The 19072-nt window shown below is 36.3% G+C and overlaps 1 long non-coding RNA gene across 1 annotated transcript in view; it reads right to left on the minus strand.

Moving 5' to 3' along the window:
* Positions 1 to 2503: 2503 nt before the first annotated feature.
* LOC110743116 overlaps positions 2504 to 19072 on the minus strand; it is a 123516-nt gene continuing 106947 nt past the window's right edge. The window contains exon 4 of the long non-coding RNA XR_002521633.2: positions 2504 to 3187. This is a non-coding gene — a long non-coding RNA (uncharacterized LOC110743116). The remainder of the gene's footprint in view (positions 3188 to 19072) is intronic.

The raw sequence follows: 19072 nt of genomic DNA on the forward strand, positions 1-19072 counted from the left end.
AATTCCTAAAACAATAACTAACCTTTGGAAACTGGTATGATAAAATCCAGAACAAAATTTTAGAAAATGTCTTGGATTCCTCAATAAAATAAAAGAAGACATGGTCTATATGATAAAGTAACAAAGTAATAAGGAGTGAACAAACTGATATTTAAACGTAACAGAGTGAGATTTTAAAAATAACAGGTTTGAGCATGAAAACTAAGATGCAGTAAATAAAAAGTAGAGGTAGAAACAAAACAGTATTTACAGTTTAAATCCAGTATGATAAGGAAAACAGTTGAGAAGCTATTTCAGAGTGCAGAGGATAAGAGTAGATATTAACAGATTGAATCACTATAAAAGGAAAAAAATATGTCCATCATAAGAAATCTAGACATTCACAAGAAATATACAAGAATAGGAAGAAAAAAGAAGTTTAAAACAAAGCAGTAACCAAAAGTACAATGAAAAAGAGTCTTCCCAAACTAAGACAAAATATTGTGTGAATATGCATTCATTTATTACATACATGTACAAATAACTACTTGGGTTCCATTATACAAAATACACTGAGGATAATTTTTTAAAGGGGTATCTTTACCCTGTGAGTAATTAGGAAACATAGACAGATAATCACATGACTAAACATAAAATTACAACCAGGACAAGAGAGTCGGTGGTGATATGAGAGAATGTGATGGGGACGTGAGCTAATCAGGAGGTCAGAAAAGGTTTCCCTGAGGAAATTATGTTTCATATAAGGTTTGAGAGACAGTGGAAATTAACCAGGTAGAGAGAATAGCATATGCAAAGACCTTTAGTCAAAGTGAGCATAGCATGGTTGAGGAATGGTAGGCTGAGGAATATGGCTGAGGAACAGAAGACTCGGGAAACTGGTGAAACAAGAAGGTTAGAATCAAGAGGAACATGGATGAGATGACAATGGGAGAAACAGGCAAGGGCTAGATTATCCAGGGCACTGTAGGTCAGAGACTTCAACCATTTTTTTTTAACGCCATGACCTAAAGTAAGAAATACTTTCTATATCATAGCCCAGTACACAAACCCATATGTACATATACAGAAATCAATTTGCTAGATCATGAGAGCATTTTAAAAAAATGAAAGAACAGAATAAAATAGTACATACCAGAGTGTTTTTCTTATCGTAAAAGTAGGTAGCAGTTCATGAAATCTTTTGTTTAGGTTTATTTATATTTTATATGTATATTCCATCTGTATAATGATTTATTTAATGCTGTCATGATCTCACAAATTGATTTTATGACACATCAATAGATCCCCACTTGCAGTTTTAAAAATTCTATAGTAAATCTGTGTTAGAGATTTCACTCTTCATCTAAAACCCATCAAAGTTACTTAAGCAGATATGTGATGTGAACAGAATTGAATCTGGAGACAAAACAATCTTTCTGACTACATGCACAGATTTGTAAAGAAGCAAATCTAAGGCTTTTATAGTGAGACTCCCAGTAAGAGATGCCAGTGGTTTGATCTTGGATGGGAACAGGAGGTTAAGAAAGTGAACATCAATTCCAGAGTTGATGGAGGTAAAGAATCAACAGGATACTCTGATAAGATAAATATGGACACAATTTTCAAAGATAACTCTTATATTGAAAGGGGCTTAGTATAAATTATTAAAAAGAAACCTAAGAGTGACGAAATACTGGACTTACAAAAATAAACAAACCATCTAACAAGCAATCCTCCAGAAAACACATGTTACTAACAGAGAAATCAAAACTGGGCTGGCTTCAGACTCTTCTTTTGCAATGTGAAATGCCAAGAGGTAACGAAAAAAGCAACCACAGAATTTTGAAGGAAAAAAGGTGGTGAACTAAAATGTTATGCTAAACCAACTTGTCATTCACGCACGAAGGAAATAGAAAGTTATTATAAAGTGTAGGCATATTGAGAAAAACATATCCACAATCTTGAAAAAAAATTACTTGACACTGTTCTACCAAGGGATAAATCCAAATTTAAAATCTAAGAATGAGGAGGTCATGATTTAAAAAAAGATTAACAATTGATAATGAAACTGAAACCAATTAATAATAGAATTGAGTTTAAGTGATTATTAATAAGATAAAATTTAATACAAAGTAGGAAAAAACTGGTCAGGTGCGGTGGCTCATTCCTGTAATCCCAGCACTTTGGGAGGCTGAGACGGGCAGATTACGAGGTCAGGAGATCGAGACCATCCTGGCTAACACAGTGAAACCCCATCTCTAACAAAAATACAAAAAAAATTAGCCAGTCGTGATGGCAGGCGCCTGTAGTCCCAGCTACTTGGGAGGCTGAGGCAGGAGAATGGCATGAACCTGGGAGGTGGAGCTTGCAGTGAGCCGAGATCGATCGCGCCACTGCACCTTTAGCCTGGGCGACACAGTGAGACTCTGTCTCAAAAAAAAAAAAAAAAGAAAGATGATTAAAAGCATGCTAAATATCTCACATAAAACAGGGAAATAAACATTCAAAAGATCCAGCTGCACTAGATTTTGGATTTTGGTTACTAAAAAAAAACCTTTGAAGAATATTTTTGAATAAATATAAATGTAGCCACAAGCTGAATGTGAAACACAATGTAAATCTTCAAAATCACTGTATTTTAAAATTTACAATATAAAAATAGTTTAGAAACAGTTTTTTTAGAGACCCCAAAAAAAGGTGTGTGTAAAAAAGCAAATAAGGGAACAAGAAAACAAAACAGCAAAAACAAAACTCTTACAAGACACATTAAACATATCACTTATAAAGTTTAAGACCTCATTTTGAAGACAAGAAACATTTAGACAATGAAAAACTTCTTACAAAGCTAATATAGAATGAAAAGTATTAAAAATTGCTTTTTAAAAATGATTTAGGGCCGGTTTAACAGTAACCTCTTCCTTGTATCAAATGATAAAGATCAAGTAATTCTCATTTCATACTATTACTGTACTGTAATAAACAATGAAAAGCCATTCACTAAATATTCTGAAACCAACACAATTCTTGTGACACAGTTTAATGTAAACACTTTTTAAAGTTTTAAGATTTGTCACTTGAGAAATACTTATATAAAAGATAATGAGAATAAAAACAAAAATATAAACTTCAGATATGTGGCCAAATTTACTCACAAAAAAGTCTTCAAGGTTTCATTTGAACTCAAAATGTCAGAAAATCAAGACAAAACCTAAGGAAAATTGGAAGAAAAAAATTAGAGAAGTTATTAAATATAATCGAGTATTCAATTACTAAAATAATTAAATAAGTTTGAACATAATAGAAATGGATTATAAAATTTTCATAGTTTTTTTTTTTTTTTTTTTTTCCTGAGACGGAGTCTGGCTCTGTCGCCCAGGCTGGAGTGCAGTGGCCAGATCTCAGCTCACTGCAAGCTCCGCCTCCCGGGTTCCCATCATTCTCCTGCCTCAGCCTCGCGAGTAGCTGGGACTACAGGCACCACCACCACGCCAGGCTAGTTTTTTGTATATTTTTTAGTAGAGATGGGGTGTCACCGTGTTAGCCAGGATGGTCTCGATCTCCTGACCTTGTGATCCGCCCGTCTCGGCCTCCCAAAGTGCTGGGATTACAGGCTTGAGCCACCGCGCCTGGCCTTCATAGTTATTTTTTAAAAGATTTACACTTTGATAAACTTAGCAGAAGAGAAAAAACACAAACATTAATAATGAGAAAGCATATGTAATCAAGAAACATGGGATTATTTAAAAGTATGAAAGAATATCATATGCAAATATTCCATACAAAATTTTATAGATTTTTAAAATAGAAAATTATAAATATTGTGTGTAATGGACAGTTCGTGAGAAAATATAAATAATCAAGATGGACTCAAAAGAAATGAAATAATAGGCCTATAGCTATGGACATTATTTTTTTAATTTGAAGAATTGCCTTCAAGGAAGGCTATACAATCCGGCAGTTTTATAAACTCAGCTGTCAAGGAACAGATATTTCTCATGATCTATAAACCATTTTAAAATACTAAAACATTTGGAGTGCTACTTTTAATATATTTAGTGAAGCAAAGCCATTCCCAATATCAAAAGTTTACAAATTAAAATGACAAAGATGTAAAGGGAAAGCTATACACAAGTTTGGTTAGAAACACTAGGATTGGGCAGGAGTCCTAAGAAACAGAGTGTAACAGAACATTAGCAAATACCATTTCAGATCAGAGGGAAAGGGCGATTTGTTAAAAATGGTGTTGAGATTCAGGTTCATTTGGAAATAAAATGACTTAGATGTATTCAATATACCAAGTTAAATAATCCAAATGAATAAAATTTAAGTGTAAGATGTGAAAATATAAAAGAATTAGAAGAAAATTTAGAAACACATTCATACCATTTTGGAGTGGGAAAGACATTTCAAAGTATAGCAAAGCAGAAAACATAAAGGGAAAAGTCTTCCTAGTAAGACTTGGGACTTTATCCTTTCAGTCATATTTTTTTCTCTTCACTACTTAAAATTACATTCTTCTGACTGGCACTATTGTATTTTTCTTATTAAAAATCATAACTTGCCTAAGTCTAGGTTTTAGTAGACATAATCATTGTCTAGCTAAAGTTCAGCTTTTCAAAGCTGAAAAAATGAACCAGAGGAGGAAGATTTTATGGAAAAAAAGCAGAAACAAAATTACAATGGAAAAGATTGACTAAATAAAAATGAAAGTTTGTAATACCAAAAGATTAAAAGGCAAATCATAAACTATGAAAGTATTTGCAACAAATATCACAGCGATAATATCCTTAATAAAATAAAATATCAATTTCCCAACAACTGAGAGTTGAATAAATTAGAAATTATTTGCATAAAGAATTATTAACCATTAAAATAGTTTTCATGAGGAAATGGTCATGATTTTTTATTAAATGGAAGACTAATACAAAATCATATATCCACATAGATATATAGACATATCTCAATTCCAAATGTTCATATACACTATATGTTCTCATTCATATATACATCTGTATACCATATATAAATTTATATTCATATGTTTAGACATGCATTTATTCATTGTGGCAACAAAGCAAATATTAATAGTAATGTTGAAATTATAAATGTATTTCTTTTTATCTTTATAGATTTATCTACTTGAATTACTTTCATAATATAAAAGTATATAAACAGTTTTTTTAAAAAAGCAATTCACTATCTGGCAACTACCCTCTCCCATGCTCCAGTGGAAGTATCTTCCCTGGGGTTCAATTTAATGTTACACCTTCAACCTTTATAGAGGGCAACATAAAAGGTACTTTGCTGAACATTTTACCTGGGTATTGCGTGATTTTGTTCTTAAAACACTGTGATTGTGTTCTTAAAACACTGACTGCTGTGTTCCTCCAAATCACCTATATAAGAAACTGCATGACAGATTCCTCCTAGAGCTTGGTTCCTGGGAAAGGTTTGACTCCAGAGAAATGTGATTATTTTAACCAACAATAAAATTATATCCAAACTACTTCAGCTTTGCCTGAGCTACTGGGAAACACAGAGAGGAGGCAAATTCAATAAATGTCCTGTTATAAGAAAGGTTTTATTTTGATAGTCTAAAAACATATCCTCTCTCTGTCCCTTACAGATGATTGCTGCTCTACTCTTCTTTCTAATCCTAATTGTAACTTTTATATTAATATAGTTTTGTATGGCACATCAAACTCCTTTAGGAAAAGGTGAATGTAAATTGTAAATAAATAAAACATGACTTGGTCATTCTAAGAGGAGTAACAGAAAATGTCTCATCTGCATTAAGTCATGTTGATGCATTACAGCATCATCTTAACTCTACACACCTGAAAAATTTCCACATCTAAGCTCTAAAAACCTTTAAAAAATGTGGTAAATTGGAGAATAGCATAAAGCCATGAAATTCTTGTAGTCTTTGTTTTTGTAGTGAGCTTATTAGTGATGGCCTTTTGGTTTAAACACTGCCTTTAAAGCCTTCGATCCTGGATGCCACCAGGTAATTCATGCTTAAGGAGTCCAAAAAGAAGTATGTACAGTAAAATCGTTATGTCCACAATTAACACTTCCACATTACATCCAATAAATATTGTAAAGCACTTGCCATGTGCTGAGACTTTGCTTGGCAGTGGGAATAAATGGAGACTACCAAAAGCACTGGACCTGCCATGAAAGAGCACAGTCTAGTATTCCTCTTTTCTCTGGTCTGGCACAGGGCATGATCTTTGTTGATTTTGTTCTTCCACGTCTTACTCTCTGAACCATGATGATGACTAAATTCTGAATCTAATAGGAATCAGATTTCAGATAATTCCCTAAAGCAGTCTGCCAACATTGCACTAAGAGCAATTAAAGGAATCAGGAAAGTAGAATGCTGCTTTCATTTCATTAGCAGGGTAATATTAATCTAATCTTTGGACAAGTGCAAAACAACATTGGATAATTATTTTTCAGTTGAAAGATTTCACACTTACATTTTTTAAACTCCCCCCAGTTGAATAGTTTATATCCAATACTTTCATTCTTCCCTATGCTCCCATCTCTTGAAGTAATCTGGTTTGGCTCCTCCTCCTTCACTGAACCTTCCCAAGAACCACAAATCAGCATTGTTGCTATCCTCAAAGGCCCTTTTTCTGTTTCTGTTTTGCCCTCTTTCTCCTTGTATTCCTGGTAGCTTTTTACGTGTTTCATCTTGAAGTAATGCTATCAACCTCTGGGATGAGGCAGCATTTCCTGATGCTCTTCCTTCTCCTTGTTGGTCTCTTGGATGACTGCTTTTGTCAATCTTTCCCCACCTCCCCAAACACAGGCTTTTCACAAGATTGGAACCTTTGCCCCCCTCTCTCAAATACTCATACTACTTCTTCTGGAAAACTCACTGACTATTAACACTTCAATTATCATCTCTATATGGATGTCACCCAAACCTTTTGCTATCAAAGATGCAGGCTCACATCTCCAAAGACGAAGTGGATGGTTCACATAGACGCCCCACCACTGCTTTTAACTCAATATATTTAAAATAAAATTTCTCATCTCACCTAAACACACACTCATTCAATGACTATTTTGGTTCATAGGCCTCTCAAGCACCCAGACCTCATACCTCTGAGTCATCTCTGAAAACTGTTACTCAAACCATCAGGTTTAACTCAAATACTCATTTGAATTAGTTAACTTGTTTTTTTTTGAGTGCTGAGTCTTGATTTTCTCACCTGTAAAATGGTGTTAAAGTAGAGGTCAGATGAGAAGGTGAGATCATAGGTGTGACTGTAATCAATAACTTCGACTGCCGCAGGCATACTGGATGCTATGTGCGTATTAAATTGTTTCTCTCACTCAGGCCAGTACATGACATATAATACATGCTTAAGAAATATTTGCTGATCAAAAGAACGAATGAACAACAGATTGAATTAAGGTGACCTTTCCTTCTTTTGAATTCCTATTGTATTTACTGCCTGCTGTATCAACCATTTGGCTCAGATTATATACTACTCAAAAAATTTGTGTTAGCATTTTAACTATATGACCTGACTTCTTGGACAGGCATTCAGATTCTTCAGATTAAACACCTAACTTACCCTTCCCTGTGTTTCTCACAGAGCCCAGCAAAGTCCTTAGACATAGCACTACTATTTGACTTTATATCTCGTTTATAAGTCTTAAATGTATATCAGCTAATTTTTTCCATTAAAGGAAATTGGTACACATTATTTTGCAAGCACATATTCTTGAGGCTTTTTAAATTTGTGACTCATATCTTGGTTCAGAAGCTAACACCAAACAGTGATTTTAGTGGCATGATGAAAGAGGGTTTAGTCAGACCTCCTCACTTTTCAGATTTGCTTCAGTTCAGCCATAAAATTCCTTCCCAGCTGTATACCAATAGCCAGGGACATTTTCACCCTGATATAAAATGTAATCAAGCTGCTTCTAGCTACGTTTAAGTAACCTATACTGTGGAATTACAACTACACATCACACCAGAAATAAGAGAATTTTTTAAAATGTCTTACTTCACGATGGCATTTCTACACTCAAGCAAACAACTTTCCTGTCTTTCTTCTTCCTTTCTTAAAAAAAAAAAAAAAAACTTGCTCCTCAAATGGGAAAAAAAATACAGTACCCACGCACTGGCCAGCAGAGTAATTATGATGAAAGGGGAAATATGTACGTGTCAAACAGCACAGCACAGCTTGGGTTATCTGGTCTCTATGAAGAGAACTTTTCAGTTAGATGTGAGTGGGTGAAATTGCTGTGTCACCCACAAAAGTATTTTCATTACCAATTTCCCGGCAGACTTTTACTCATAGCTCTATCTTTATTACTCTGAATATTGGCATATTAAATATCCTAAGATCTAATAAAATGGAAATGAGTGAATGATGGGCACTTCCCAGTCATATAGGAGCCCAATGGGGTTTTGCATCTCATAAGTTACAAGTAACTCCCATGGGCCAGACACATCAGAGACAGATTACTGTAACGGGTCAAAAGTCTCAGTACATTTACCAGCCTGAGTGACTCTTTAATTTCTGTTTCTGAAATAAACTTCTCCTAGGTGTGGTTTTGATAGTTTGCGCTCCCTCAAACTCTCCTAATATAGAACTTTTAATGTAGAGTGCTAAGGTGGGGCAACCAAGAAAAGTATGGATTCCTATATAATGGCCCCTTATTAGTTTTCTAGGTCAGTTTTAACAAAGCACCACAAACCGAGTGGCTCAAACAACAGAAATTTTTTGTTTCAGAGTTCTGGAGACCTGAAACTTGAGATTAGTGTGTCAGCAGGATGTTCACTCCAAAGGCATCTACCCTAGAAGGATGGTTCCAGGTCTGTCTTGTAGCTTCTGCGAATTCCTTGGATTTGGGGAGCATAACTCCAATTTACACATGACATTCTTTCTGTGTGCATGTATCTCCATGTCCAAACTTCTCTTTGTAATAAAGATGGAATCTTCACCATAACTGATCATCTACAAATATCCTGCATCCAAATAAGGTCAAATTTACCGGTACAGGGAGTTAGGACTTTAATAGTTTTAGAGGGGACAGAATTCAAACCGTAAGAATCCCCATTCAGTCACTGTGGTTAATCCCAACACATGAGGGACAGCAACAAAAGTCAACCTTAGCAACACAGATAAACAAGCAACACTGGTATTTGAAGCCACAGAAATGATAATGTCTTCCACCCTTCTGAATCACAATTCACATTTAAGTTAGATCAAATTTTGGGTTTTTTCCTAAAAAGTAAGCAAAACTGTCTAAAATGAAGAAATGATGACTCCTAAATAATCATACAAACTAACTTTTCCCATATGAATCACCATGAGAATAAAAACTGGATCATTATCAGCGATACATGAAGGTAATTGGACATCTTATAACAATAATAACAATGAAGGCTGGGCCTGGTGGCTCACGCCTGTAATCCCAGCACTTTGAGAGGTCGAGGTGAGTGGATTCCCTGAGGTCAGGAGTTCGAGACTAGCCTGGCTAACATGGTGAAACTCTGTTTCTACTAAAAACACAAAAAATTAGCCAGGTGTGGAAGCACGCACCTGTAATCCCAGCTACTCAGGAAGGCTGAGGCAGGAGAATCGCTTGAAGGAGGGGAAGGTTGCAGTGAGCCAAGACTGTGCCATTGCACTCCAATTTGGGCAACAAGAGCGAAACTCTGTCTCAAAAAATTATAATAATTAATTAAATAAAATAACAACAGTGAAAACAGGGAGAGATGTCAGCAAGATGATGGATTAGGAGATTCTAGATGTCACGCCCTGCCAAAACACCAATTGTGGTAGCCACCCATGGATGAGTATATCTTTGTGGAAATCACAGAGTCTAACTGATATTTCAGCACTCCAGTGGAACACAAAACCCAAGAGTGGACGCACTGAAAAGACTAGAACATATATCCTGTTAATCAGCTTTCACATTCCACAAAGAGGTTTGCCCACAGAATGACTCACTTGAGGACCATCATAATCAGCTGACACATACCTCCAGGACCCCACATGCCCTCCCCATGGACAGTACTCTGTGCATAGCCCACATAAAATCCCATTGATAGCACACATATCTCAACAGAAGGTATGGATCTTAGCAGAGAGCTCAACCCTGCTGATTTGGGAGAAAGCACATAACTTTGAACATTTCCCTAGGAAAAATAAACGGGAGCATCATAGCACCAGACCTGGTGTTGCAGAATCCAGAGACAGCACACAATCCCTAAAATTTCTCCTCTTATAGAGAAAAAGAAGAGTAAAATTGATGCATCCAGGAAAAGTCTGAGAGGCTCCCAGAATCTCTAGCTGGGCTTGCCAGTGAAGGTCTTTCTGTCTTGAAGCCAGTCAGTAAAGAGTAGAGAAGACGATTACTTCTTCAAATGTAACGAGAGTAAAGTCTACAAGGAGCACAAAGATTCAAGGAAATATAGCAGCACCAAAGTAACAAAATAAAGCTCTAGTGGACGAACCCCAAAGAAAGAGAGATTTATAAATTCCATAATAAGTAAATCAAAATAGCCATCCTAAAGCTCAGTGAACTATTAGAGAATGCAGAACACTAGACAAAATCAGGAAAACAATACATCAAAAGAAAATCAGAAGTTCAATAGAGAGATAGAAACCACACACACACAAAAAGAGCCAAACAGAAATTCTGGAGCCAAAGAATACAATGTCTAAAGTGAAAAAAAGAATAGAGAGCTTAATAGAAGAATCAGTCAAGTAGAAGAAAGAATCAGCAAACACTAAGACAGATCATTTGAAATTACCCATTCAGAGGAACAAAAATAATAATAATAATAATTAAGAGAGTGAAGAAATCACATAGGACTTACGGGACACGGTCAAGCACACCAATAAGCATATCATAGAAATCTCAGAAGGATTAAAGAAAAAGAAAAAGGCTAGAAGGTTATTTAAAGAAATGATGATGACTGGTGGTGCACACCTGTAATCCCAGCACTTTGAAAGGCCAAGCAGGGTGGATCACCTGAGGTCAGGAGTTCAAGACCAGCCTGACCAACATGGTGAAACCCTGTCTCTATTAAATACAAAAACTTAGCCAGGCATGGTGGTGCATGTCTGTAATCCCAGCTACTTGGGAGGCTGAGGCAGGAGAATCACTTGAACCTGGGAGGCAGAGGTTGCAATGAGCCGAGATCACACCATTGCACTCCAGGCTGGGCAACAACAATGAAACTTTGTCTGAAAGAAAGAAAGAGAGAAAGAGAGAAAGAGAGAAAGAGAGAAAGAGAGAGAAAGAGAGAAAAGAGAGAAAGAGAGAGAGAGAAAGAAAAGAAAGAAAGAAAGAAAGAAAGAAAGAAAGAAAGAAAGAACACAAAACTTCCCAGATCTGGAGCAGGAAATGAACATATGGATACATGAAACCCAAAGAACTGCAAATAGGTTGAGCATAAAGACATCTTCATTGAGTCACATCTTAATCAAATTGTCAAAAAACAAAGTAAGAGAATTTTTCAATCAGCAACAGAAAAGCAGCTCATCACTTACAAAGGAAGCTACATAACACTATCAGTAAATTTCTCAGGAGAAACCTTGCAGGCAGGAGAGAATAGAATGATATATTCAAAGTATTAAAGGAAAACAATCACCAACCAAGAATATTGCATCCAGCAAGCTGTTATTCACTGGTCAAAGTAAATATAGAGTAAATTCATAGTACTACAATACTGTAATGAATAAAAATAAATCATTTTTAGTCTAGTATTAAGGTTAAAAAGACAGAAATTTTAAAAATTATAGCTTCAATAACTTGTTAATGATTACATATTATAAAAAAGATGTCAGTTGTGAAATCAATAACATAAAATGGGGTGAATAAAAGTTTAGAGTTTTCATATGTAATTAAAATTAAGTTGTTATAAGTTTAAAATACTGTTATAACTATAAGATGTTTTATGCCAGCCTCATGATCATCACAAAGAAAAAACCTGTAGTAGATGCACAAAAGATAAAGGAATAAAAGCATACCACTACAAAAAAATCTAGCTAGAACCTCCTGATTCAAATAACAAAGAAAGACAGCAAGAGAGAAAGGAAAAAAGGAGCTACAACACGGTAAGAACACTATTAGCTGCCAGAAAAGTGGCTCTTAATAAAATAAAACAATTAGCAAAATGACAATAGTTAAGTCCTTACCTATCAATGACCACTTTAAATCAGTTTAAATTTATTACATTTTCCAACCAAAAAACAAAGACTAGCTGAATTGATTTAAAATAAAACAAAAACAACATCCATCTAGATGTTGCCTATAAGAGACATACTTTAGTTTTAAGGATATACGTAGGCTTTCAATGAAAATATGTAAAAAGATATTTCATGTAAATGCTAACCAAAAGAGAGCAAGAGTGGCTATATTTATGTCAGACAAAGAGACTTTAAATGAAAAACTGTCACAAGAAACAAAGAATGTCATATAATTATAAAAGGATCAATTAGTCAAGAAGATATAACAATTATAAACACAGTGGATCCTCTGTATGCACAGCTTTCACATCCACCAATTCCACAAATTAAAAATAGTTAGGCTTACAATGGTTACATCTGTACCAAACATGTAAGAACTTTTTTCTTGTAATTATTCCCTAAACAATACAGCATAACAACTTTTTAGGTCACATATATATGTATTCGATATTACAAGTAATCTAGAGATGATTTAAAGTATAAAAGAGTATATGTATAGGTTATATGCAAATACTATGCCGTTTTATATGAGACTTGAACATCTGTAGATGAGGTGATGGAATCAATTTCCAAGGATACCAAGGAATGACTGTATATATGTATTCAACATTAGAGCACTTAAATATATGAAACAAACACTAACAGAACTAAAGGGAGAAATATATAGCTTTACAATAATAGTAGGGAAATTCAATACTTCACTTTTAACTATGGATAGATCACCCATGTAGAAAACCGGTACACAAACAGTGAACTTGAACAACACTATAGAAAAATAGACCTAACAGACATAAACAGATCATTCTATCCAATAGCATTACAATACATATTCTTCTCAAAGTCACAAGGAATATTCTCCAGGACAGATCACATGTTAAGCCACAAAGCAAATCTTAACAAATTTCAGTAAATTGAACTTATATCAAGTATATTTTCTAACAACAATAGAATGAAACTAAAAATCAATAACAGGAGGAAAATTGGAAATCTTATAAATATGCAAAATTAACAAATACACTCCTAAAGAACGAATGAGTGTAAGAAGAAATCAAAAGGGAAATCAAAAAATATCTTGAGACAAACAAAATTGGAAATACAATGTACAAAAACTTACAGAGTGCTGAGAAAAGAAAGCTCAAAGAATAAAGTTTATAAAGGTGCTATAAAGGTCTACATCAAGAAAAAATACAAATGGCAAATAAACAACCTAACTGTACCTCAAATGAACTGGATTTTTTTTTTTTTTTTTTTTTTTTTGAGACAGAGTCTTGCTCTGTTGCCCAGGCTGGAGTGCAGTGGCACAATCTCGGCTCACTGCAAGCTCTGCCACCTGGGTTTGAGTGATTCTCCTGCCTCAGCCTCCCGAGTAGCTGGGACTTCAGGCACCACCATCACGCTTAGCAGATTTTTTGTATTTTTAGTAGAGACTGGGTTTCATCGTGTTAGCTAGGATGGTCTCGATCTTCAGACCTTGTGATCCACCCACCTCAGCCTCCCAAAGTGCTGGGATTACAGGCATGAGCCATGGCGTCCAGCCGAAAGAACTGAATTTTAAAGAAACAAATGAAGCACAAAATTAGCAGAAGAGAGGAAATAATGTTAGGAGTGAAATAAATGAAATAGAAACTAGACAAACAATTGGAAACTTCAACAAAAATAAGTTTTTTTGTTTTTAAGATAAAATTGACAAATCTTTAGGTAGAATAAGAAAAAAAGAGAGGAAATCCAAGCAAAAATATAAATTAAAGGGAAAGCATTTTAACTTATACCACATAAAAATAAAGAACTATAAAAGTCTACTGTTAAAAAATTATATTCCAACAAACTGGATATAAATACACTGAATCAACAGCACATTAAAATAATTATATGAAATAATCAAGTAGGATTTATCTCTGGGATACAAAGATAGTTCAACAGACAAAATAAACATGAAGACATTAACAGAATGAAAGAAAAAATATGTTTATGTCAATAGATTCAGAAAAAAAGCATTTTGTAAAATTCGATACCATTTTATGATTTTAAAAAACCTCTCAAGAAATTAGGTAGGAAGGAATGCACCTCAACATCATAATAAAGACCATATACGACAAATCCACAGCTAACATCATACTTAGTGGAAAACTAAAAGCTTTTTCTCTAAGATCAGGAAAAAGAAGTGTATGCCCACTCTTACCACTTCTATTCAACATAATCCTGGAAGTCCCAACCAGAGCAAATAGGAAAGAAAAAGCAATAAAAACCATCCAAATTAGAAAGGAGGAAGTTAAATTGTCTCTGCTCGTGACATAATCTTACATATAGAAAATCCTAACGTTGCCCCCCCACACACACACACAAACTGTTAGAAATGATTAATGAATTCAGTAAAGTTGCAGGATACACAATCAACATATGAAAATCAGTTGTGTTTTTATACACCAATAACAAACTATCTGAAAAAGAAATTATGAAAACAATACCATTTATAAAAGCATTAAAACAACACAATATGCATACATTTAACAAGGAGATGAGAAATCTATACTCTGAAAACTATAAAATATTTTTTCACACTCTTTAGACACTACAGAGTGAAAACTATAAAACATTGATGTGGCCGGCGCAGTGGCTCACACCTGTAATCCCAGCACTAAGGGGGGGACATCACCTAAGATCGGGAGTTCGAGACCAGCCTGACCAACATGGAGAAACCCCATCTCTACTAAAAAATACAAAATTAGCCGGGTGTGATGATACATGCCTGTAATCCCAGCTACTCGGGAGGCTGAAGAAGGAGAATCAATTGAACCCAGGAGGCAGAGGTTGCGGTGAGCTGAGAGCCCACCATTGCACTCCAGCCTGGGCAACAAGAGTGAAACTTCGCCTCAAAAAAAATAGAAAAAAAAATTGATGCAAGCAATTAAAGTAGACACAAATAAACAGAATGATATCCCATGTTCATAAATTGAAAGAATCAATATTGTTAAAATGTTTATACTACCCATGGAAAACTACAGATTCAATGCAATTGCTATCAAAATTCCAGTGGCACTTTCTATTTTTTTTTTTTTTTTTTTAGACGGCCTCTCGCTCTGTCGCCCAGGCTAGAGTGCAGTGGCGCGATCTTGGCTCACTGCAAGCTCCGCCTCCCGGGTTCACGCCATTCTCCTGCCTCAGCCTCCCCAGTAGCTGGGACTACAGGCACCCACTACAGGCGCCTGCCACCACGCCTGGCTAATTTTTTTGTATTTTTAGTAGAGACGGGGTTTTGCCTTGTTTGCCAGGATAGTCTCGATTTCCTGACCTTGTGATCTGCCCGCCTCGGCCTCTCAAAGTGCTGGGATTACAGGCGTGAGCCACCGCGCCCGGCCTCCAGTGACACTTTCACAGAAACAGAAAAAGTAATTCTAATATTTGCATGGACCCACAAAGAGCCCTGAATACCCAAAGCCATCTTGAGAAAGAACAAAACTGAAAGTACTACACGTCCTCATTTCAAATTATTTTACAGAAGAAGGAAAACAGGAATCTTCCAGAATCGTTAAGGACACTCCAGATCCCAGGAAGGAGAATGCGGGCAAACAGCCCCCATGATGGTGTCTGGCTGATAAACATGAGTGAAGCCCAGTCTGCGAAAGAAGCAGAGACATCCTCTGTGACTCAGCTTTACACTGGGGATCTGTATAACCCAAACCTTGAGCAACCCAAACCTAGAGAGAGCGCTTTGTTTCTCCCAAACCCTGGCACTAACTTGGGAAAAGGCTGGAGACACTGGGAAAGACACTGGGAAAAGGTACAGAAATTTTCCCACACCTTGGACCTAGAACTGGACACCATTTTTAATTCAGGTGAATACAAAGTCAGCCATTCTTTGGACATTTGGCAGCATGCTCACACAGGCATTTTAGACTCAGGCCGGAGACTGGAGGACCTGCTCTCCTCCATTCCATTGCAAGACTGGAACAGGAGGAGAGAGGCTATAGCTGTGGCTTCTGCTGAAGAGTGAGACTTGCAGCCAGAGCCATCTTGGCCACCTAGAACTGGTCTGCATGTGCCATTGTTGGGGCCCTAGGCTGTTTTCCTAAGATCATGGTGTGTCACAGTCCTCTCCACTCCACACCCAAGCATATCTCCAGGCATCTGGAGCACCCACTTGTCTGGTTCAGCAGCTTGATTCGCCCTATCCTTCCTGGACATAGATCGTGGTGCAGCGAAGCTTTTTCTGCTCTGTGCCCAGGCAGATCTCCAGGCATTCCAAGCACCTGCTTCCCTGGATCAGCCGCCAGAGTTACCCTATACAGAGTGGCAGACCTCCTATGCAGAGATTTTGGTTCAGGGGAACCCTCCTTGCTTCATGCCAGGCAGATCTCCAGGCATCTGGAGCATCCATTCTCTTGGATTAGGAGTTTAGACCCCTCCCCCGCCACACACGCACACACACACACACACACACACAAGACACATCCCCATGCAGAGAAGTTGGGGCTGAGTAGGCTTCTCAGCTCCGTGCCGAGGCACATTTCTGGGTGCCTGGTGGCTACCCACTGGATTCTCCCACAGTGCAGGTGCTTGTGCCTGCCATCAGGGGACTTGCCCAGTTCAGTCCCACCAATTGTTGCCTCCACTGCCTCAGGGCTGAGCAGAGAACTCACATCACTGTGCGTTCCATGAACCAGCGCATTGCCTCAGGTAACAAAGAGCTTCTGCCAGTAAACAAGGATCAAGTATATACCCAGCCACATTGGCCACAGCCAGCTCTTACCTATAAGTGCCATCTGCTGGCTCGTTGGTCAAACTGCACAGCCCAATATAAAATCTGCCAAAAACAGTGCATAAAACTAGAGAAGTAAAGCCAAAAGACCCTATCCAGCATCCTCTACAGTTGCATCCCCTGGTGGGGTAGAGGGGGTGAAAGAAACAGAAAGGAAAAACATATATATTACAGGGAAAGAAAGAAAAAGAAAAAATCCCTCCTGCACAAAAATAATTACAAAAACTAGAAGTGCCAGTGTCTCCAGATGAGAAGGAACCAATGCAAAAATTCTGGCACCATGAAAAATCTGAATGTAGTAACACTACCAAAAAAATCACACTAGCTGTCCAGCAATAGTCACTAACAAAATGGAAGCTCAGAAATGACAAATAAAGCATTTAAAGCATGGATTGCAAAGAAGCTCAACAAGCTCCAAGATAAGGCTTAAAATCAACACAAAGAAACTTCTAAAGCAATCTAAGAAATGAAGGAAGAGATAAACATCATGAAAAGAAATCAATCAGAGTTTCTGGAATTTAAAAACTCACTTAAGGAATTTCAACATACAGTTGAAAGCTTTATCAATAGCCTGATCAAGCAGAAGAAAGAATTTCAGAGCTGAAAACTAGTCTTTCTAGCTAACCCAGACAAAAATCAAGAAAAAAGAATTTTTTAAATGAACAAAGTCTTCAAAAAATATGGAATTATGTAAATTGACTAAACCTACCAACTATTGGCATTCCTCAGAGAGAATGAAAAGAGAAGGATAAAAACCTGAAAAACATATTTAAGGGAATAATTCAAAAAAAAATCCCTAATCTCACTAGGCAGGTAGACATCTAGATACAAAAAATCCAAAGAACACTTGTGAGATACTATACAAAATAACATCACCAAGGCATATAGTCACCAAACTGTCCAAGGTCAACACTAAAGAAAAACTCTTAAAGGTTGCTAGAGAAAAATGTCAGATGACACACAAAGAGAAGCCCATCAAGCTAACAGCAGAAATCTTACAAGCAAGGAAAGATGGGGGGCTTGTTTTCAGCATTCTTAAAGACAAAAAAGTCCAGCCAAGAATTTCATGTCCCACCAAACTAAGTTTCATAAGCAAAGGAGAAATGAAACTTTTTCCAGACAAGCAAGCACTAAGGGAATTCATTACCACTAGACAAACCATATGATCATCTCAATAGGTGTGGAAAGAGCTTTCAAAAAAATCCAACATCCCTTCATGATAAAAAATTTAAAAACCTCAAGAAACTCTGTTCCTCAAGAAGGAATATCCCTCAAAATAATAAGAACCCTCTCTGACAAACACAGAGCCAAAATCACACTGAATGGGTAAGAACTGGAAGCATTTCCCTTGAGAACTGGAACAAGAAAAGAATGCCTACTTTTATCACTGCTAACATACTACTGGAAGTGCTAGCCAGAGCAATCAGGCAAGAGTAATAAATAAAAGACATCCAAATAGGAAAAGAAGGAGTCAAATTATCTGTCTTTGCAAATATGTTTCTGCACCTAGAAACTCCCTAAAAACTCTGCAAAAAGCCTCCTGGAACTGAAAAATTACTTCAGTAAAGTTTCAGAATACAAAATCAATGTACAAAAATCACTAGCATTTCCATGCACCAATACATTCAAGCTGAAAGCCAAATCAAGAATGCAATCTCATTTACAATGGCCATGCAAAAAAAAAAAAAAAACAACAACAACAACAACAAAAACTTAGGAATACATCTAACAAGAAGATGAAAGAACTCTAAAAGAAGAACTACAGAACACTGCTAAAAGAAATCATAGATGACAGAAACAAATGAAAATATTTGCATACTCATAGTTTAGAAGAATCAATATTGTTAACATAGCCACACTACCCAAAGCAATCTACAGATTCAATGCCATTCGTATAAAACTACCAACATCATTTTTCACAGAACTAGAAAAAAAATTCTAAAATTTATATGGAACCAAAAAAGAGCCCAAAATAGCCAAGGCAATTGTAAACAAAAAGAACAAAGCCAGAGGCATCACACTACCCGACTTCAAACTATACTACAAAGCTACGGTAACCAAGCAGCATGGTACTAGTGCAAAAACAGACACATAGACCTATGGAACA

Source organism: Papio anubis, chromosome 6 (assembly GCF_008728515.1).
Source record: "Papio anubis isolate 15944 chromosome 6, Panubis1.0, whole genome shotgun sequence".
NCBI classification, from domain to species: Eukaryota; Metazoa; Chordata; class Mammalia; order Primates; family Cercopithecidae; genus Papio; species Papio anubis.